Source organism: Echinops telfairi, unplaced genomic scaffold (assembly GCF_000313985.2).
Source record: "Echinops telfairi isolate 266 unplaced genomic scaffold, ASM31398v2 ScPeMD7_5592;HRSCAF=6446, whole genome shotgun sequence".
Classification (NCBI taxonomy): domain Eukaryota; kingdom Metazoa; phylum Chordata; class Mammalia; order Afrosoricida; family Tenrecidae; genus Echinops; species Echinops telfairi.
Genome location: NW_022109491.1, coordinates 43,984,457 through 43,996,724, shown reverse-complemented (window position 1 = coordinate 43,996,724; position 12,268 = coordinate 43,984,457).

The window sequence follows — 12,268 nt, the reverse complement described above, 5'->3', positions numbered from 1 at the left end:
ATGAAATACAAATGCGCTTTACACAATTGATGTGTGTATGGATTGTGATAAGAGTTGTATGAGCCCCTAATAAAATGTTTTTTTTAAAAAAGGAAAGAACAACCTGACACCGGAAGATGTTATTTAATTCCTATCAGTCTTTTCATGTTACCATTTGTTCTCAATTATTAGAAAAATTTAGTAGACCCCAAATGGCTCCTGTGATCCCCAATATATGCTGAATCTGACTTACAGGAATTTAGGCAAAGTGGAAAATAAATTATCTTTTGTTATTGTCAAAAAAAAGATGAGAATTCTCAGAAACCCAAGGGAGCAGGCCCACTCTGTAACATAGGGTTTCTATGCATGAATTGCCTAGATATCTAAGATAAATAGAAATAAAAATAATCAATTGGAGTGGATGTAGAGCAATTGGAAACCTCCATTGCTAGTGGGAGTACAAAATGATACATTCATTTAAACAGTCTGATAGACCATCCAAAAATTACAAGTATGGTGGCCTTATAAATCAGTAATTCCACTCCTAAGAATATGAGGGTAAATTTTAAAATGTTGCTACTTGGTTCCCAGTACATACGTGCCTGGTTTTATTTCAAATAAAACATGTTTGGATATGTCTCTTAGCTAAGTAGATGGCTACCAACAGTTTCTCTCAGTCCTACTGTTATTAGTCTTGTACGGTACCTTCATAAAAGAGGCCCATTCTGCGAAGATCTGCTGGACCCGTTCAATGGCGACTGCCCTTGGGAATCCCACAGGGGTACTGTTGATGCATTTTCTTGAGAGACACAGGATGATCACAGGAGTCTCTTAGGGAGGAAGTTTAAAGACATAGAAAATGTAATTGTGGAGAAAGGGACCAGAAAAGGCACACCAAGGAGATTTTTTTCAAGCATGAGGATGCATTGGCTCTTTCTTTAAGGACAATAAGAGATGTTCCCTGAGCGTTTTGTTGGAAAACTTTACCCATTCGGCCCTACAGGATTGAACTTGGCCCTGGGGACTTCTTTCCCCCCTCCGCTCTAAATCAAGGAATATGGCTCAAGTCCTTTGAAGATGCCCAAACTGCTGTTTTGATGTGGTCTAGATCAAGGAACACAGAATTCTTTCCAGATGGGTTAGAGTGACGGAAATGCTACTTTCAGGAGTATATAGATCTAGATGGAGAATTTACTAACAGAAACAGTAGGTTCACATTTTGATATTTTCTTTAATAAAGATTTCTATGACTTTGTGGCGATACTTTTGATTTACCCATGTGTCTCCTGGGGTTCCAATAGACATAAGCATACCTATGTTCATTTCAGCACTATTCACAATGGCAAAAATATAAAAACAGAACAAGTGCCCATGAATAGATGGATGGATACATAAAATGTGGTAAAGAAAAATGAGTTCCCAATACATCTTTGGATGTGGATTAACCTCGGGAACAGTACGAGGAGTGAAATAAGTCAGACACACAGAAACAAATACCATACAGTCTCACTTTTATGAAATAACATGAATAAGTTAATATGCACAGACTACTGCTCATTGTCTGTCTTGGAAGACGTACCACCAGAGTGCTCCTCACATGCAAGGATGGTGAGACTTTGTCTCATATACTTTGGACATATTGTCAGGACACACCAGTCCCTGGAGAAGAACATCATGTTTGGTAAAGTAGAGGACAGAGGAAGAGAGGAGGCCCTATACGGAATGGATTGACACAGTGGCTGCAAGAATGGGCTCAAGCACAGGAACACGGGAGGATGGTACAGGACCAAGTCGCGTGTCCATCTGTTGTGCATAGATAGGGTCGCTAGGGCTCGGAACCAACTCGGTGACACCAAACACCAACAATATGCGTATTATGGATTATGAGGGCTGAGTGATTGGGGGAGCATTCCCTAGCTAGCAGTCCCTTTTTGTTCCTAGAAATTCAGAAGGTGGCCTTGAATATGGGAAAAGTTTGAACAGCATGACTCATGCAACCATTGCTAACAGGTCAAGTCCATCTTATATAAGCTTGGTAGGGCGACATATAATTGTTCCCATGGGGTTGCCAAGACTGCAGTCTTGATGGAAATAGACTGTCATCTCTTCTCCCACGGTGTGGCAGGCAGGTTCGAACTGCTTGTCTTTCTGTGAATTGTGGCATTCCTCACAAATGAATTATCGGGGCTCCTCTGACCGATGTGACTGATGGCAGCAAGCTGTACTTAGGGAAAAGGAATCAACGGGCAAATGCTGGGTTTCACGTGGCTTTTTAACAATAACAACAACCATAAAGGGGGTGATGCTGATACTAATTAGCTATTATTAAATATTAATTAATGATGACCTCATAGGCTTGGTTCTCTTACTTGGGGAACTTGGAGGCCAGAGAACCTCAATGAAAGGAAGTGAAATAACTAGGACAGAGATAATGAGAATATTAAGAGCATAATCAAATGTCATCGATTACTATGTCTGCGAACTGTGGACTAGAAGCAGGTTTTGCTGCGGATATTTTCACCAAAAATCAGATTAATGTAAAAGGAAAAGGGAAGAAATTCAATTCCTTAATTATACAAGCCACATTATATATGCTCAATAGGCCCCTGTAAACTGTGGCTATTGAATTGGGCAATGCAGATATGAAACTCATAAAAACCAAAAAAATAAAAATAAAACATTTTCAATCATGTTTGCATATAGATCAGTGTTTCAAAGAAAGAGTGGTACTTGGATGATTTTATGCCAACATGCGTTTATGTAGGAGTGGAGTCCAGACTGTCAATCAGGTCACAGCCTCTTGATGCTTGCTGGGAGTTGTGGCCATTTTTTAAGAAAGAAACTGGGATCTCTCCCTCTTTCTCTCTCTCTCTCCCCCCATCTTCCTGACCAACCCTGTGTGTTGTTAGCATCTGTCATGTTCCCTGGACTTTGGATACACTCAGCTCTGTACCCACCAGCCAATGACCTCCCTGCATCTCTGTTCACCTTTGTGCTTCATTAGCTTGCAACCAAGAGCTGCTGAAGAGGTCCCTGGCGAGCATTGGACTTACAGACTGGAGTCGGGATAGGATGGGCTGGGCTGCCTTCTTGATATAAAATTATTTTTGATATAAAACTTTTTCTTATACATATGAGTGTCACTGGTTTTCTTTCTCTAGACAATCCAGTCTAAAACAGAAAAGAATACCTATAAATTACCTCTGCACATGGAAATAGGAAATTGTGTTTTGGAATGATGAATTTAAACAAATACCAATTCAAACAAATGAAAATTTTCTATCAACTGACATCTCTTAGTCTTAGAATCCTAAAAAAAAAAACTCAACTCAAAGTATTTCATACTCTGTGTAAATTTAAAGTTTGGTCCAAGATTTTCAGAAATATGTAAAGCACATTGATTTGCATGACCACCTCAGTCTTCTAACTGAAAATCAAGTAACTAAAGCAAACAAGGTTCAGTAAATTGCCCAACATCCTGCGATCAGGTCTATATGACAAGAAAACCCAGGCCATCTCTCAAAAGTAGAAGCCCACTTTTTTTGCCTTCTAGCCAAGGGGGAAATTTGGAGCTGCATGGGAAGAAGGACAACTCCTATAACAGACCTTGCTGTCCGTGAGACAGGCAGAAAAGATAATGATAATGACCTTGAGACCCTTTTCAGTATCTGTATATTCTAGGTTCCAAGAAGGAAAATCTCTTTGTCTCTAATTACTGTTGAAAGTCTTAAAAATAACATCAGTTCAGAGTTACAGTCTGAATATTCAGGCTGAATATATTGTGGAGGAAAAAACCCAGAAAAGAACTTGGTTTTAATCTATACAACTCAGTCGCTGTTAAAAAGGAGTTAGCAGAGACAAAACTATAAATATAGATCGCTGGAGGAAGAATAATTATTATTATTTTGGAGAGGTAAGATACATTCCTATAGAAGCAAATAAAAACTCAAGTCAGAAGTTAAATCATAGCTTCTAAATTTATCTATTCTTTGTCAAGCTAGAGAAATGATCTAAACAATCTTAGATTTATGATTTAATGATAAACTGAGAATAAGACAAAATAGTATTCTTGAAATATCAACGATCGTTAACTTAGTTCTTCACAGGAACTCACTAAAATTTTGGAAAAACAAGTGCCTCTTTGTTCTTTCAACCAATCTTGGTCACATCTTCCTAAATCTTTTCCCTGCCTTTCCGTGAATAGCATGCACCTAGCACTTCTCTTTACCTGTTTGAATTCTACCCTCTTTCATGTTTCAGGTCAATTTCTCCCCACCTGAGCTCTGCTGCCCTGACCACCCTAAGTAACTCAGTCCATACTATGGGCAGTTATCACAGATGGCCTCGTAGCTATTTTCTTATTATTGTCTTCAAAACATTTAAATCTTTCATTATACTTTAACGTTCAATATCTAGTAGCCTTGTATCTTTATGAGAGAAAGGCAGGGCTTTCTACTCCCATAAAGGGTTAGAGTCTTGAAAACCTACAGGGGCAGTTCTACCCTGTCCTACAGAGTTCGCATTAATCATGATTGACGTGATGGCAGTGAGTTTGGTCTTGGTTTTGTCTCTTTATCTCAAGAGAGAAGTCTAGAAGAGAGAAATCTATCAATAAAAGAAAAATGATGGAGATGGTAGTGCTAGAGTCTTGGAAGCAAAGAAACAGATAAAATTAAATTAAAGATGCTGAGAAAAAAACCAGAAAATTAGGCGTAATAAAAAGCATATAAGCTTGAAAATCTGGCCACTGTATTCAGATTCTGATTCTATTACTTATTGAATCAAAATGAGTAAGATGCTTCATTTCTTGGTGGTTTTCTCATCTGTAAAAAAGGCCTTAACAAGAGCTTGCTGAAAATATTGCTGGGAAGATGAAATGAGGTAATATGAATAAAAAGCAAGAGATGGTATCTAACACCTTATATCTGTTAATACTAGTTTCATTACTTTCCATTATAGAAGAAATATTAGTTATTCTCTCTATGCACCCACTCCTGCTGTGCTTCAGAAACTGGGAAACCCAATGGAAACAATAAAACACAAAACAGCAAGAAGAAAATAATAATATAAAGATTAACAATTAAAAGTAAGAAAGAAAAGATCACCATCAATATTTCTAAAACTACAGAAGAAATTTCTGTCATGGAAGAAGCAAGAAATATTTGAGCCTAGAACAAATTCCGTTTGGGTCATCTACTTTAACACAAAGATGAAAATGTATGGTGGAAGAGAAAATAGGTTAATGGAAATAGAAGAACCAGAACAGAAATAATGAAAATGTTCACACATTAAGAATAATATAGCCAATTCCACTGAATAACTCATACTGAAACTTAATAGCAACCTAAACTGCTACAGACATATTCAGCTAAACCACAATAAGATATTTTTTTTGATTTTTAGAAAAGATATCTAAATCATATTCCTGTAAACAACATTTAGTCTGTCGTGAAGACATCTTGATAAGTGAAACCTCCCCTTTATTTAGTTTTTCTACAAAGCTAGACTCTAAGTGCTTAGCTGAAAAGAATAGGTTTTATTCATCTATATCTCATTAAGATGTTATATAGTGCTGATTCTATAGAAGAAACTCAGTAGGTAATTTTTGAATTAAATAATGGAAATTCTATGGGCTACATAGCTCATTAAAAGTGGTATATATTCTCAAATTTTTGTTCTCTATTAAAAAAAGTACATAATTAATTCTCTTCACATAAATGACTGAAATGCTACACCTTTTTTCTTTCTTTTTTGTTTTGTTTTGTTTGCTTATTTGTTTTTACAGATGACAGCACTGAAGCTGTAGCTTGAGGACAGGGGCTTGTCTGTTTAGAGCACACAGCAACAAACTAAGAGGGAAAGAGAGAGTGGAACATATCCTGGCCCACCAATCCCCAAGGACGATATTCCTGCTCAGAGCAGCCAATGCACAGAGAGGACTATAGGGCCAGCCCCACTACAAGACATGACATCCCTCACTGACCCTTAGTGCTACAGAGGACACCACTGGAAACATAATGTGGGAACTATGCCTGATCTGACCCTACCACACCAGGGTGAAACACGAAGGGCATGCAATAGAGCAGCAAGGGAGGCAAAGCAATGAAGCCCCCCAAGGAATCCCAAAAATAGACTTAGGGGGCAAGGCATGGCACCACTTCAGAGTCTACCAGAAAACACTCAAAAAGGTCAACAGACAGACTTGGAGCTATTTATAGGCTTTTCTTTTGTTTTTGTTTGTCTTTCTTTTTATTTGTTTGTGTGTCTTTGTTGTTTTCTTTTGGTGTTTGTTATTGCTTTTGTATGTCTATCTAGCTAAGATAGGTGGGATAAAAAATCCCAAGGAGAAAACAATGGGACTGATGGTTCCAGGGGGACATGGGAGAGAGGGAAGTGGGGGCAAAGAATGTGGGAACCAACAAACCCAGGGACAAGGGAACAACAAGTGATGTAAAATCAATGGTGAGAAGGGTGTAGGATGTCTGGTGGGGCTTGATCAAGTGAAATGTAGCCAAGAGGAATTAACAAAAGCTGACTGAAGGTAGAGCATGATAGTGGGACAAGAGGAAAGTAAAAGGAAATAGAGGAAAGAACTAGGAGCCAATGGGCATTTATAGAGGTCTAAATACAGGCACATACCTATGTAAATATATTTTATATAACAATAAGGAAATATATCTATTCACATATATTAATATGTTAAGCATTAAGGTAGCAGGCAGGCATTGGGCCCAAAGCCCATTTATAGACAATTGGACATCCCTTACAGGGGGTGACAAGGAAAAGATGAGCCAATCAGGGTGCAGTGTAGCACTGACAAATCATACAACCTTCCTCTAGTTCTTTAAGGCTTCTTCCCCACCACCCCCCAATATCATGACCCCAATTCTACCTTATGAATCTGGCTAGACGAGAGCATGTACACTGGTACAGATAATAGATCGCAACACAGGGAATCCAGGACAGATAAATACAGAGAACAAATAATGAGAGTAGGGATACCAGGAGAGAAGGGGTAAGGTGGCAGGAGAAAGCGGGAACCAATCACAATGATCGACGTGTAACCCCCACCACCACCAGGGGGATGAACAACAGAAAAGTGGGTGAAGGGAGACAATGTTCAGTGTAAGACATGGAGAAAATAATAATTTATAAATTATCAAGGGTTCATAAGGGAGGGCGGGTGGGGAGGGAGAAAACAAAATAAGGAGCTGATACCAAAGGCTCAAATAGAAAGAAAATGTTTAGGAAATAATGATGGCAACATATGTACAAATGTCCTTGACACAATGGATGGATGAATGGATTGTTATAAGAGCTGTAAGAGCCCCCACTATAATAATTTCAAAAAAGAAAGAAACTAACAATAAAAAATAATTTCCAAAACCTAAACAAAAAACAAAAACTATGAGGATGTGGCCTGTAATAGCCATCAGTTATCTCTGTATATTGTTTTGCTTGTAGATTGGCACAATTGAAGTTATGGATAAACTTGAAAACAATTTAATTCTGTTTTTTTAAAAAAGAACTAAGTGAATGATCTTCATTAAAAATATGCCTGAGTATTTCTAATGATGACTCTGAAAGCCTTTTATTTCTCTCCTGATGGTTGGAACATCGTGGCTTATCAGACACAGTGATGGGTGCCATGAGTACTCCTCTCATTTCTGCCTCTACATATCTGCGCTTGCATGCCTGAGGCCACCCCTGGGCTGGGTGCCATTTCTATGTTAGTGCAATCTAAAGGAAAAGAGAAAAGGTTGGAAAATAATTTGATAGAAAAAGCAGTTTCTTAAGTGGCTGGTTGCTCTAGGTGGCACAAACAACTGTTTGTTGTTTGCTACAAAAAGAGTTACAAAATAAAATAAAAAAAGGCCAGAGAAAGTTTGACAGATTAAGAACATGGCAAAAATAAGTTGATGAGGATGAAAAATAACCATGACTACAAGGGCTATTTTTAAATCAACAAGCAGACAATAGTCCAACAAGATGAAAGGGTTAAAAAAATTTTTCTTTGGATCAAAGGGTAATATGCTGTCAGCTAAAATGAGATGGAGGAATGCCTAACTATTCTACTAGGATGCTAGCAAAATAATTAGGCTTTCAAAAATACTGTCATTACAATGCTGTTTAATTTATTTCACAAGGCTTTTACTAAACTTATTTCAAGCAATCCAACTTACTCACTGGCAATGAGTCAATTCCAACTCAGAGAGACCATACAGGGCCGAGTGGAACTGCCTTCTTGTGTTTCCCAGAAGTTTTGAATCTTCAGGCAAGCAAATAGCCTCCTCTTTCTCCCTTGGAGTGACTAGTGGGTTGGTACTGCTGACCTGCGATAAACAGCAATGCATAGCCCACTAAGCCACCAGGTTTCCTATTTCACATGATAATCTACTCAAAAAACACACACTTGTCTAGCCCAGCTTTCTCATATAGGCTAGTTTGGAAACAATATATGGTAGAGTATGGACTTCAACCATCAGATGTCTGATCTGAGCCTGTTGTACTTACCTAGCAGTGGTCTTGTGGAAAAAAAATAATAAAAGCTTTCCAAACCTTGGTTTTCCTCTCTGAAAATAATGTAATGGCTAAATCATAGACTTGCTCAAGGTGAAAACAAATAATCCATGTAAAATGTGAAGGCAGCATCCAGCATTCAGGAGCATCTCATTCACTACCATCAGCCCACTCTGAGCAGCACTGCTCCGGTTGGATCCTCGGACTATACCTCTTTCAGGGAGTCGAAAGCTCCATCTTTCCCCCTCGTTTCTCCCCAAAGAGGCGGATGAATTTGAACTGCTCACTTTGTGGTTGGCAGTCCAACGTAGAACCCACCGTGCCACCAGGGCTCCTTCACTAGGGTCTGGAAACGAAACCAAACTCACTGCTGTCAAGTCGTGCCTGGGTAGAACTACCCCTGTGAGTTTCTGAGACAACCTCTTTAAGGGAGTAGAACGCCCTTTCTTTCTCCAGGGGAGCCATCGGTGGTTTCTAACTGTTGACCTTGAAGTTAGCAGTCGACTGCATAACCACGTGCCACCAGGGCTCCTTCAGTAAGGTCTCTGAGGTACTAAATTTCATGGGTCCCCAAGGCCATGGGCTATTGAACCACCAGAAAGGAGCAGCGGCCTCTTAATCTTCCAGCCTCACCCAATCATGTCCATCTTATATTACTGACTCTCTTCATGGCCATCGGTAGCACCATCTTACAGGTAACCTGGGAAGAAAGCGTACAGGGCAGGAGTCTGGCTTAGAATGAAAGAGTAGTCATTTACTATGAAGTTAAGTATTCTATTGTATGGGCTCAACCAGAACTTTCCATATCACGTTTGTTACGTCTTCCAATAAAGACACTATGAACCTCTGTGAACTGGAGTCTTGTGAGCGGGAGAAAGATAAACATAGTAAACTCACAAATTTTGTGGAGGAGTAAAAACAACGGATCAAAAACACTCCATTTGATTTACCTACGCTGATCCTGAATCCAACACACAAACACTTAAGATTACTGAGAAATGCTGAGTGTTAATATTCAAATACACTTTTTATGTCATTATCATGCCATGTCCATAAGTCCTCAACTCCAAATTGACAGCATGAGCAGTCTGCTCTCCATCAGAGACAGAGTCCACTGCACAGGCCGCATTTCAGAACACATGCTGGGAAAAGATGGGGTCGCCATGGCAACAGCATCCAGCAATCTTTAATCACTCCTTTCCCTTGGCACTCCCCTTGCCAGGCCTCATCTTCCCTGGCAGATTTTTATTCTTTACTTTGTGATTTATGTGGGTAAAGAGTGCAGAGGGGCAATTACCGCTGCACTGTGCAAAGCTCGAGATCTCTAGGTTGGTCAAACACCTGAGATCAACATGGTAACCGCGCCGCTGTTCTCAAGCTGATCTGTATAAGCGAGTCCTCCTTGGACTTAATGCTTAGCTCCCAGCTCTTTAATGAGCTCTGTAGATGTGATAAAGCACTAATTTACTCCAAACCTGTCCAACAAAATTAGATTACATATAGAGATGAAGGAATCTCATCTCCTGACACCTGGTAACAAATTTCACAAACAAATTGAGCCCAGTTTAGTGTTCCTAAGTTTCAGGAGATTGACATCACTAAGTGCCTACTGTCAGCACCCAGGTTTATAACTTAGCTTTTTCTCATATTCCCTAACACTCACTTACTTGATTGATTGGTGGATTGAAGTTTGCCTAATTATAAAAGATTTCTATAAATTGTAGCAGAAGTCTCCCAGTTGTTGTTTCTGCAGATTTCTTTCTGCATAGATATTTTTTCTGCAGGTTTCTGTATAGATTTTTTTTATTCAGTGAAAATATCTTCATATTTCATTCCTGGTCTAGATAATGACTTTTAATATCCTTCTCATACTTTGTGAATATTTAATGATGCCATGAAACCAGATTCTAAAAGAACATGTAAACATTGGATGCCAGTTATTTGTGAACCAATAGAAATTTCTTTTTATTTCAAGTTTTTAGAAATAAATGACCAATCCTGAGAGTGCATAAATAGTGCGCTAAATATTTCAATTGGACAAATTAACGATATACTGTGTTCTCGGCTCTCAGAAATTGATTTAACCATAGTGGATTTCTGCCAAGCCAGACCCTGGATGGCAAACAACTCCAGGAATTAAACTGTGGACTGTGAAATTTTCAGAATAAATGCAGCTGCAAGTTGACAATAGCTTTGAAATCTCTTTCACCCGCACTCATTTGGTGGTGTGGGGGTTGCAAAGAGCAGCCTTATGAAGCACAAAATGCCATTTTCCTAACCCTTTAAGCAGGAGTCCAGCTTCTTAGCCTTGCTGTCATTGACATTGGGGCTGGATAGTTCTTTGTTGTGGATGGACTATCCTGCACACTGTAACATGTTTAGCAGCATCACTGGCACCGGCTCCCTGGATACCAGTAACACTCCCACTGATGACATTGTTATGTGTTCCCTGGGCTAAACTCCACCCCCACCCCATGTAGACCCCTTGTGCTGGTCCAAAATGATCTCATATGCAATTCTTTCCCGTAGGTGCTTTTAGAATAACATTCCTCATTCAGCCAAACCGCCTAATTAAGTCTTTTTAAAATTCATATATTTATTTAGATATACTTCACATACCGTAAAAGTCATATATTTAAAGTGTACAAATAGGTGATTTTTGTATCATCACAGTTGTGCAAAAATCACCACTATCTAATTCCAGAATATTTTCATAACTACCCTCCCCACCAAAAAATTATACAAGTAATGATCTTTGTTTATCTCTCTTCCATCCCTATATAAACACTAATCCAATTTGTGCCTTTCTAGATTTTTTTATCTGGGCTATCTATAGAAATGGGCTATAATATGTGATTAGCTTCTTTGTAATAGGTTTTTTTCACTTAATAAGCTTTCAAGGCTCATCTGTGTTGTAGCATGTATCATCAGCACTTCTTTTGTATTTATTTTCCAATGATATTCCATTGTACAGGTATAAGACATTTTGTTTTGCATCTATCCTTTAATGGACTTTTGGACCCATGATGCTCAATGATGCTGTGAGAATTCCTTTACAACTTTTACAAGACTGTGTTTCCATTTCTATTGAATATATACCCAAAAGTGAACTTTAAGGTCTTTAGCCAGACTATTTCCAGTAGTCGAGAGTCTACTATTATTCTATGCTACATTTCCACCTGCAGTGGATAATTTCTTCGTGTGCCTGATTCATTCTAGTGCTCTATTTTCATTCACTGGGGTTGCTATCGCCTAAGTTCTTTATTAAATTTAGTACCAGTACATGAATACATAACAAGGTAGAGGAATATCCTTTGATGATAACAGTGATACTCTTTTCCCAAGTAATTCTGTGCTCAAAACAGCAGTTTTGGCATCTCTGAAAGTTTCACCTCATTTTATTTTTTAATGTTCTTTGAGTTTAAGGAATAAAAAGAATCTGAAATGCAAGATCAGAGACATAGCTTGGATTACTTTTTATTAAGACTGTCAGTATGAGGTGGTATATCATTGTGGTTTTAATTTATATATCTCTTACATACAATGAACATGAGCATTTCTTTATATGGTTTTGACCACCTGGGTGTTATCTTTAGTAAATTGCTTATCTTATCTTGTGCCCATTTTTAATTGGCTTATTACTGTTTTTATCATTAATATGTTGTGATTTTCTATAGACCAGCAGTTCTCAACCCATGGGTTGCAACCCCTTTCCCCAAACAACCCTTTCACTGGGTCGGCTACATTGGAAAACGCATAAATATTTCAC